Source organism: Halichoerus grypus, chromosome 2 (genome assembly GCF_964656455.1).
Source record: "Halichoerus grypus chromosome 2, mHalGry1.hap1.1, whole genome shotgun sequence".
Classification (NCBI taxonomy): domain Eukaryota; kingdom Metazoa; phylum Chordata; class Mammalia; order Carnivora; family Phocidae; genus Halichoerus; species Halichoerus grypus.
In genome coordinates, this window is record NC_135713.1 from 68809612 (window position 1) to 68818560 (window position 8949).

General features: G+C 37.4%; 1 long non-coding RNA gene across 1 annotated transcript in view; it reads right to left on the minus strand.

Annotated features, from left to right (window-relative positions):
- LOC118555120 (uncharacterized) overlaps positions 1 to 3686 on the minus strand; it is a 28277-nt gene extending 24591 nt beyond the window's left edge. Inside the window, exon 1 of the long non-coding RNA XR_004926813.2 lies at positions 3511 to 3686. This is a non-coding gene — a long non-coding RNA (uncharacterized LOC118555120). The remainder of the gene's footprint in view (positions 1 to 3510) is intronic.
- Between the last annotated feature and the right edge of the window lie 5263 nt (positions 3687 to 8949).

The window sequence follows — 8949 nt, forward strand, 5'->3', positions numbered from 1 at the left end:
GAAATAGCAACCTCAAGGCAGCTTCTATGATTGGTTAATACTGTTATTCATAAACTTTTCTCCAAAAGCCAGTAGTAAATAATTTAAGCTTTCAACAGAGCCAGGAACAGGGTGAGGTGAGGTGAGTGAGGTGTAGCACTGCTTTGCCAAGCTATACTGGACCCTGAGGCAAACGGAAAAATGAGTAATAGTCATTCTGTCTTTGTTTAAAACTTGGACATTTTGGTTTGGTTTTTTTGTTTTTGTTTTGTATGTTTTGTTTTGTTTTGTTTTGTTTTTGCATTCCTTTTGATTTTTAAAAATATTGCATCAAAGTAAAATTCATTCATTATTCATTCCTCAGGTTTTTTTTTCTTTTTCTTTTTTTTTTTTAAAGATTTTTTGTTTATTTATTTGAGAGAGAGAATGAGATAGAGAGAGAGAGCACGAGCTGGGGGAGGGTCAGAGGGAGAAGCAGACGCCCCGCTGAGCAGGGAGCCCGATGCGGGACTTGATCCCGGGACTCCAGGATCATGACCTGAGCCGAAGGCAGTCGCTTAACCAACTGAGCCACCCAGGTGCCCCCTTCAGGTTTTTTTCTCAAGTTTATTTATTTATTTTTTTAGTAATCTCTACACGCAACACGTGCTCAAACTCACAACCCCAAGATCAAGAGTTGCATGCTTTTCCTACTAAGCCAGCCAGGCACCTCTATTCATTACTTAGTTCCTGGTGCCCCCTCAAACCTTGTGCCCAAGGCAAGTACCTCAATTGCCTCACCCTAGTTCTGGCCTTGTTTTGTGAGCTTGTGACAACTTCTCAGCTCTGACATTATCGTTGGAAAGCAGCCACAAACAATATGTAAATGAATAAGCATAGCTGTATTCCTATAAGCCTTTAATTATGGAGACCAAAATTTGATTTTCACAGAATTTTCATGTGTCACAAAAAATTATTTATCTTTTGATTTAAAAATGTAAAAAGTACTTTTAGCTCCAGGAAGTACAAAACCAGGGTTTGGGCTGGAATCAGCCCACAGGTTGCAGCTTGCTGTGTTTAAAAAAAAAAAAAAAAATTCAACTGAGATCAAATTGGCTTTATTCAATAATTCACGAATCAGGCAGCATCCCATCTAGCAAATAAAAAGAAGCTCTGAAAAGCTGAACAAAACAGGAGACTTTTATAGGCAGAAAGAGGCAGGGACAAGGAAATAGTGGATTGCCTCATCTTTCCTTGGGGGACACAGAAGGGGTCTATCTGGTGGATTACCTCATTGAGGCTGACCAGGAAATTCCAAATATGCTGGTTTAAGATAACATTCCTGGGAGAGGTTGAAACTGCAATTAGGTTAGGTTAAGTCTCAGATTGGTGACGTTGGTTTAGCACTCCATTTGGGGGCTGTCGTCTCTTTTGTAACAGCTAACTCCTTCTGCCCTTGCTTCAACTATGTAAACAATGAAGCCAAACCTAATAAAACCGGTCTTTTTGTGTGATTAAGAATAATCTTTGAAATTATTATTCTCACAAGAAGAGACTGTCCAGAAAAATTGTGAAAGACTTTGAAATGACAAAGGAAAAAATATCACTGGGTGTCCTATGAAAGACCCAGTGTTGCCTAGCCCACTCTTCCTCATTATTTGTATCTTTCATTGCGTCTGAGTCTTTATCACTCTGTTAGTTGTAGTAAACTACTGGTAATGCAAATGACTTTTTTAAGACTTTATTTTTTAAGTAATCTCTACACCCAACATGGGGCTCAAACCCAGAACCCCAAGTTAAGAGTCACAGTTTCTACTGACTGAGCCAGCCAGGCACCCCAACACAAATGATTTTTGCTGGTGAAGATGTAATTGATTATTTCCCTGTGAATTTTGACCATTTTTTTCATTTATTAACAAATTCATTTTAGCACTCCTCATTGCCTATATTTGTGTCTTGTCTTCCCAATCTCCTTGAACTGGCTTTTACACTTTTCTAGTTCCCTTAGTAATTGAGTTGAAACATTCTTTAACAAGTTTATTTTATTTTTGTACAAGGTTCATGATTCTATCTTTATTTTTATTTATTTTATTTTGTTTTATTTTTGGAAGATTTCATTTATTCATTTGAGAGAGAGAGACAGAGAGAGAGCACCAGCAGGGAGAGAGGCAGAGGGAGAGGGAGAAGCAGACTCCCCGCTGAGCTGGGAGCCTGATATGAGGCTCCGTCTCAGGACCTGGAGATCATGACCTGAGCCAAAGGCATATGCTTAACCATCTGAGCCACCCAGGTGCCCCTCATGGTTCTATCTTAAAAAAAAAAAAAAAAAAAAAGTATCCTTTAGCAACAGGTTAAAACAAACATAACTTACTGTTAAAGTCCAGTTCCATACCCAGGTAAAGTGAGGATAGCTTTTGGATTATTCTATTCATTCAACACTTATTGATGACCAAGTATGTGGCAGAATGTTGGGGATACAAACATGAGTAAGGAAGACCAGTTCCTTTCTCCCAGAGTTCACAATCTAGTGAACCTCCTGGTCCTTTCTATTGATTTATCCATTCACTCACTCTCGCATACTACAGATATTTACTGAAGCTTACTGTTAATACTATAGCTCCGTCATATTTTGGTTAAATAAACTTTTCCAATCTGGCTTTCATGTCTTACCAACATGTTTAACAATGTTTTGTGGGGGAAATGGTGTTACGGATTCTAAGCAGCTTTTGTTGATTATATAAAAACATTAGTAACATTTCTACAGCTTTCTCAAACAAAAGAGGAAAAGGTCCTGCTTTCATAATTTTGTATCATTACAAGACTAGTAATAATTTACAAATGAATTTTCAACTACTCTGTTGTATTGGAAACTGCCTATATTATTCATGGATTGCATATCTTTTTCCAATGATGCTGTTATTGCTGAAAATGTTTCTTGAAATTCTTCTATAAGATTGCTTTGAAATGTAGACGTGTTCTATTACAAATACCTCAGAGTAGATATTCATTTGCTTAAGGAGGATTTGGTTTTAGAAATAGTCAAAAAGTCTTTTGGAAAGAATTTTAATCTCATTGTATAGATATGAAATTAAGGATTAAAAATAAGGTTTTAGATGACCTCCTTTTCTACTTTCTTTCCACCTTGAGTCTTCTACCACAAGAAAAGTAGAAATCATCCAAAAGCCTTTCAGCATTTTAAAGTGTAATAAGTATTTAAAGTATTAAGTATAGAGTACTAAATACAATTTCTATTTGGGTGTTCCAATTTCTGCTCCTTCACCTCATTTACCAGTAGGTACTACTACTTCATTATCATGTGTATCAACACCAAATTATTTGGGAACTTTAAAAGATTGATCTATACATACTAATCACATATATATTTTTAAAACCTAGAATCATGCAATATATATTTTCCTAGAATTTTCCTTTTAATCATAACCCCTAAGGGCATTTGGTACATAATAATGGTAATATCTTGGTCAGACGGTTATCACTACACTTAAAAGACATTTTTCTGATGAGTGCAACTCATGTCAACAGATTCCTCACCTCGTTTTAAAGATGATCAGCATTTGGGGGCACCTGGGTGGCTCAGTCTGTTAAGCATCCGACTCTTGATTTTGGCCCAGGTCATGATCACAGGGTTGTGAGATAGAGTCCCGGGTTCTGCACTAAGCACGGAGCCTGCTTAAGATTCTCTCTCTTCCTCTGCCCCTCTCTGCTCCCCACCTCTAAAAATAAATAAATAAATAAATAAAAATCAGCTTTTTTGTAGTACCATTTGAAAGTAAATTATAAATATCATATTTCACCTTAAATATTTCTTTTTTTTTCTTAAAGATTTTATTTATTTATTTGATAGAGAGAGAGACACCGAGAGAGGGAACACAAGCAGGGGGAGTGGGAGAGGGAGAATCAGGCTTCCCGCGGAGCAGGGAGCCTGATGCGGGGCTTGATCCCAGGACCCTGGGATCATGACCAGAGCTGAAGGCAGATGCTTAAAAACTGAGCCACCTGGCACCCCTCACCTTAAATATTTCAGTATGAGACTCCTAACAAAAAAAGACATTCTTCTATATAATATTCTTTTGATGCTTAAGAAAATTAACAATAATTATATAATATCATCTAATACCCAGTCCATATTCAAATTCCCATTGTACAAAGATAATTTTCTTAGTGGTTTTGTTAGATTATTTTAAACCAGAATCCATTCTAGTCTCATACATTTCATCTGGTATTTTTGTTTCTTCAGTTTATTTAAATCTAGTTCAGATATCCTACTTCTTGTTTTCATAACCTTGAATTTTTGAAGAGTCTAGGTTAGACGTCTTATAAATTTATGTCCTAAATTCCTTCTTTTAAAGTCAGGTTTATGGAGATATAATTTATGCAGTGTAAATTTCATCTTTTTCAGTGTATAGTTCTGTGATTTCTGACAAATGCATTTAGTCTTGTAACCACCACCACAATCAAGTTATAGAATACTTCTAACTTTCCCAAAAGTTCCATTCTAGCAACCATGGCTCTATTTTCTGTCCTTACAGTTTTGCCTTTTGGAGAAGGTCATATAAGTATAATCGTACAGAATGTAGCATTTTGAATCTGACTTTTTTCACTTGGTGTAATGTGGTTGAGATTTATCCATTGTGGTGGATATGTTTATCCATTCAGCAGTGGAAAAATGAGTGTGGCATCTCATATTCATATTATAAATAAAGCTGCTATAATTATTTACATATAGGCTTTTGTGTAAACATACTTTTTTTTTGTTTTGTTTTAAGATTTATTTATTTATTTATTTGAGAGAGAATGAGAGACAGAGAGCACGAGAGGGAGGAGGGTCAGAGGGAGAAGCAGACTCCCCGCTGAGCAGGGAGCCCGATGCGGAACTCGATCCCGGGACTCCAGGATCATGACCTGAGCCGAAGGCAGTCGCTTAACCAACTGAGCCACCCAGGCGCCCTAAACATACGTTTTTATTTCTCTTTGGTAAACACCTAGGACAGAGATTGCTGGATCATATGGTAACTATGGGTTTAATTTTATAAGAAATTGGCAGCATGTTTTCCAAACTGGCTACCATTTTGCATTTCCATCATCAGTATATGAGAGTTTTAGTTGTTCGCTATCCTTGCCAACACTTGCTATATCAATCTTTTAAATTTTAGCCATTCTAGTAGGTGTGTGAGGATATCTCATTATGAGTTTAATTTAAATTAGTTTAAGGATTTTGAGGTCTATGATTCGGGGATAGGAAGGGAGAGTTTCTGGACTATGTGCCATTAGAAAGACCCTACCCCACCAAAACATTAAAGTCATTCCTCTATTGTCTTTTTTGTTTCCTCCTTTCAAGCTTTCTCTTTTTTGGCTGAGATTATAAACCCAGCCCCAATGCCTGTCTCAGTCTTGTCAGAAGGGTGCTAGAATTTTTCCAATCCTGAAAATTTTTACTTGCTTGTATGTATTAGAGTTTCCCTACTAAAGGAAGAGACTGAATTAAAGGTAGGAATTGTTTGGTATTTCTTGAAAATTATTATTGATGGTAGCATAATACACAAGGGGAAGCTTTCTCTTTCTCTCTCTGTCTTTCATACATACACATTCCCATATACCTCATGTAGTCTAAAAACTGATGGCTTCCCAGAAAATGTGTTGCAGGTTCATATTTTATTTGATTTTTAAAAACAATTTTTTAAAGTTTTTATTCATTTATTTTAGTAATCTCTACACCCAACATAGGGTGTAGGGCTTGAACTCATGACCCTGAGATCAAGAGTTGTGTGCTCCCCTGACTGAGCCAGCCAGGCATCCCCATATTTTATTTTAGAAACTATTATTCCCCCATTAACCCATTCTTCAAAATTTCTATTCAGAGTAATCATTATCTAACTCGATCTTAGCAAATATTTCCTGTAATGTGCCTGAAAAGGATTGTTAATTTTCTTCATAGACTATTCTCTAAAACCACATCTCTAAGAAGAGACTATGAAGCAAATTTTAATATTGTTGAGGTGTCTGGAATAGAAAGGCATAGTTAGAAATGAGACATTTCTGGAGCGAAGAGAGGCTGGTTGTTAATGAAAGTAGATGAAACAGCATGAAATAGGCAATACTATTTAAACTAGGTCTTAGGGTTAATTTCCCTTAGAATTAGAGTTTTTTTTGAAATAACAAATTTATTGTGATTCTCTGGTCACTTTCCACTGGCTATGTGCTCCACATATCTTTTTGGTGAAGATCCTAATACACTTTGTGGCCCTAAGACTTCTAAAGTAAATTTTCTTCTTCTTCTTTCTTCTTCTTCTTCTTCTTCTTCTTCTTCTTCTTCTTCTTCTTCTTCTTTCTTCTTCTTCTTCTCTTCTTCTTCTTCTTCTTCTTCTTCTTCTTCTTCTTCTTCTTCCTCTTCCTCTTCCTCTTCCTCTTCTTCTTCTTCTTCCTCTTCTTCCTCTTCCTCTTCCTCTTCTTCCTCTTCTTCTTCTTCTTCTTCTTCTTCTTCTTCTTCCTCTTCTTCTTCTCCTTCTTCTTCTCCTTCTCCTTCTCCTTCTTCTTCCTCTTCCTCTTCTTCCTCTTCTTCTTCTTCCTCTTCTTCTTCTTCCTCTTCCTCTTCTTCTTCTTCTTTCTTCTTCTTCTTTTTCTTTCTTTCTTCTTCTTCTTCTTCTTCTTCTTCTTCTTCTTCTTCTTCTTCTTCTTCTTCTTCCTTCTTCTTCTTCTTCTTCTTCTTCCTTCTTCTTCTTCTTCTTCTTCTTCTTCTTCTTCTTCTTCTTCTTCTTCTTCTTCTTTCTTCTTCTTCCTCTTCCTCTTCCTTTTCTCCTTCTCCCTCTCCTTCTTTCTTCTTCTTCTTCTTTTTTATTTATAAGAATATGTAGACTGTTGGTGATTGGGGGAACTATTTATCCTTTCAAAATTGACATGGAAAATGACTATATTAATTTTAGAAATAGAGTTCCTCTAGATCCACAGCACTTGAAAATGGCATCTATCACTATCTGCATTTGTTATCTGTCAGTAAGCCAGGAGTGAACACCTTTGATTTGTAGTCCAATAAAGATTCAAATTACTTGGGGCTCCTGGGTGGCTCAGTTGGTTGGGTGTCTGCCTTTGGCTCAGGTCATGATCCCGGATTCCCGGGATCAAGCCCCGCATAGGGCTCCTGGCTCTGCAGTGAGTCTGCTTCTCCCTCTACCCCTCACCCTGCTCATGCTCTCTCTTTCTCTCAAATAAATAAATAAAAGCTTTAAAAAAAGATTCAAATTACTCAACCTAGACCTAATTCATTACTGTTTCAGGATGTTACTTTTTACAAACATGGAAGAATATTGAGGAAATATATTGATTTGTAAGGGAAAAACATTGGCAAAACAATAGGAACTGGAAAGAAGCCCTGACTCTCCAACACACAGAAACATACACAGACACACATACACACACACTCTTCCATAATAAGATTGAAATTAATATATAAGGCAGTGGGGAAAGGAAAAGAAGTCACAAAGGACAGTATGCTTCTTATAACAGTGGTTCTCAAGCTCTGGGGATCAGTTCCCTTGGAGGGGACAAAAGACCCTGACATCCATATTTTACTCATTCCCATTTTTCACATGGGGGTAGGAGAGGGGATTCAGTAACAAGTGTTACTGACCAACCAAATTAAAGAAGATGTTTATGTTTGCTTTAACAATTAGGTTAAAGACAATGTAATTTTTAATCCCTGTACTTGGATCTTAACATGTAGTTAGAAAATAATGGACCCTAAACTGGGCTGATGCATTTGTATCATTATATACTGTAAGCATAACTGGACAAAAATACACAACAAACTAAATTTAAAATGATTAAACAAATGTGTAATTAAAAAGCAAGTGGAACAAAATTGAAACCCAAAGCTTCTGGAGATAACAAAGGTGATATATTGATAAAGTGTTCTTCCAGAAAGTCGAGGGAATTTATATAATTTATGAGGTTAAAGAGAACTGATTCCCAAATCATTTCTTCCATTGTTTTCACACTTGGGTATGACTCTAACTTTCTATTTTTAGAGAGGAAAAATAAAGTACTTTCGCCCCTTTCTATACCCAAGGAGTATTATCAACTCTCTGAGGAGTAACAAAGAACAATGTCTCATCACTTGGCTAAGGAGGCAACATAAGGCAAAAAGTCCCCTGATCCAGGGATTAATAAAGCCAGTGTATCAGAGGATCAGAGGAGAGGTGGGTTTTACCCCTGCATCTCCACTCCTGCCACCCTTCCTCTGTCCCCTACCTGTGCCAGGAGGCATTACACATGTAACTTGAAAGGTTTTTTTATTTTTTTTTTTTAAAGATTTTATTGATTCACTTGAGAGAGAGAGAGAGAATGAGTGGGGGGAAGGACAGAGGGAGAAGCAGACTCCCCACTGAGCAGGGAGCCTGAAGATGCGGGGCTCCATCCCAGGACTCCAAGATCATGGCCTGAGCCACAGGCAGATGCTTAACTGACTGAGCCACCCATACACCCCTTGAAAAAGTTTTTTTAATCCCTTCAGTTTGTGGATCCTGGTTATGAATGGGAGATAAACCCATTTTATATAGGGAACTGGTTAGGAAGGGGCAACCTGTGACAAGTAATCAGACCTGGGAGTGAAGCAAACAAAGCTAGAGCACTGACATTCAGTTGATTATTGTACTGATGCCACAAACTGTCAACACATAGAATTGTGGCTTGCCATTTGTGAGTCACTAGAAGTAATTTTTTTAGGGGGGTGAGGGGCCGCGGGAGAGGGAGAGAAAGAGAATCCTAAGCATGCTCCACACCCAGCGCAGAGCCAGACGTGGGGCTCAGTCTCACAACCGAGATCATGACCTGAGCCAAAATCAAGAGTTGGACTCTTTACCAACTGAGACACCCTTAAAAGGAATTTTAATTATCCGGCCTTTCTTTGTTTATTGTGAGCAAGTACGTATTTTAAAATTATCTAATAAGAAACCCAAATGCTTTAAACTTAGGAGG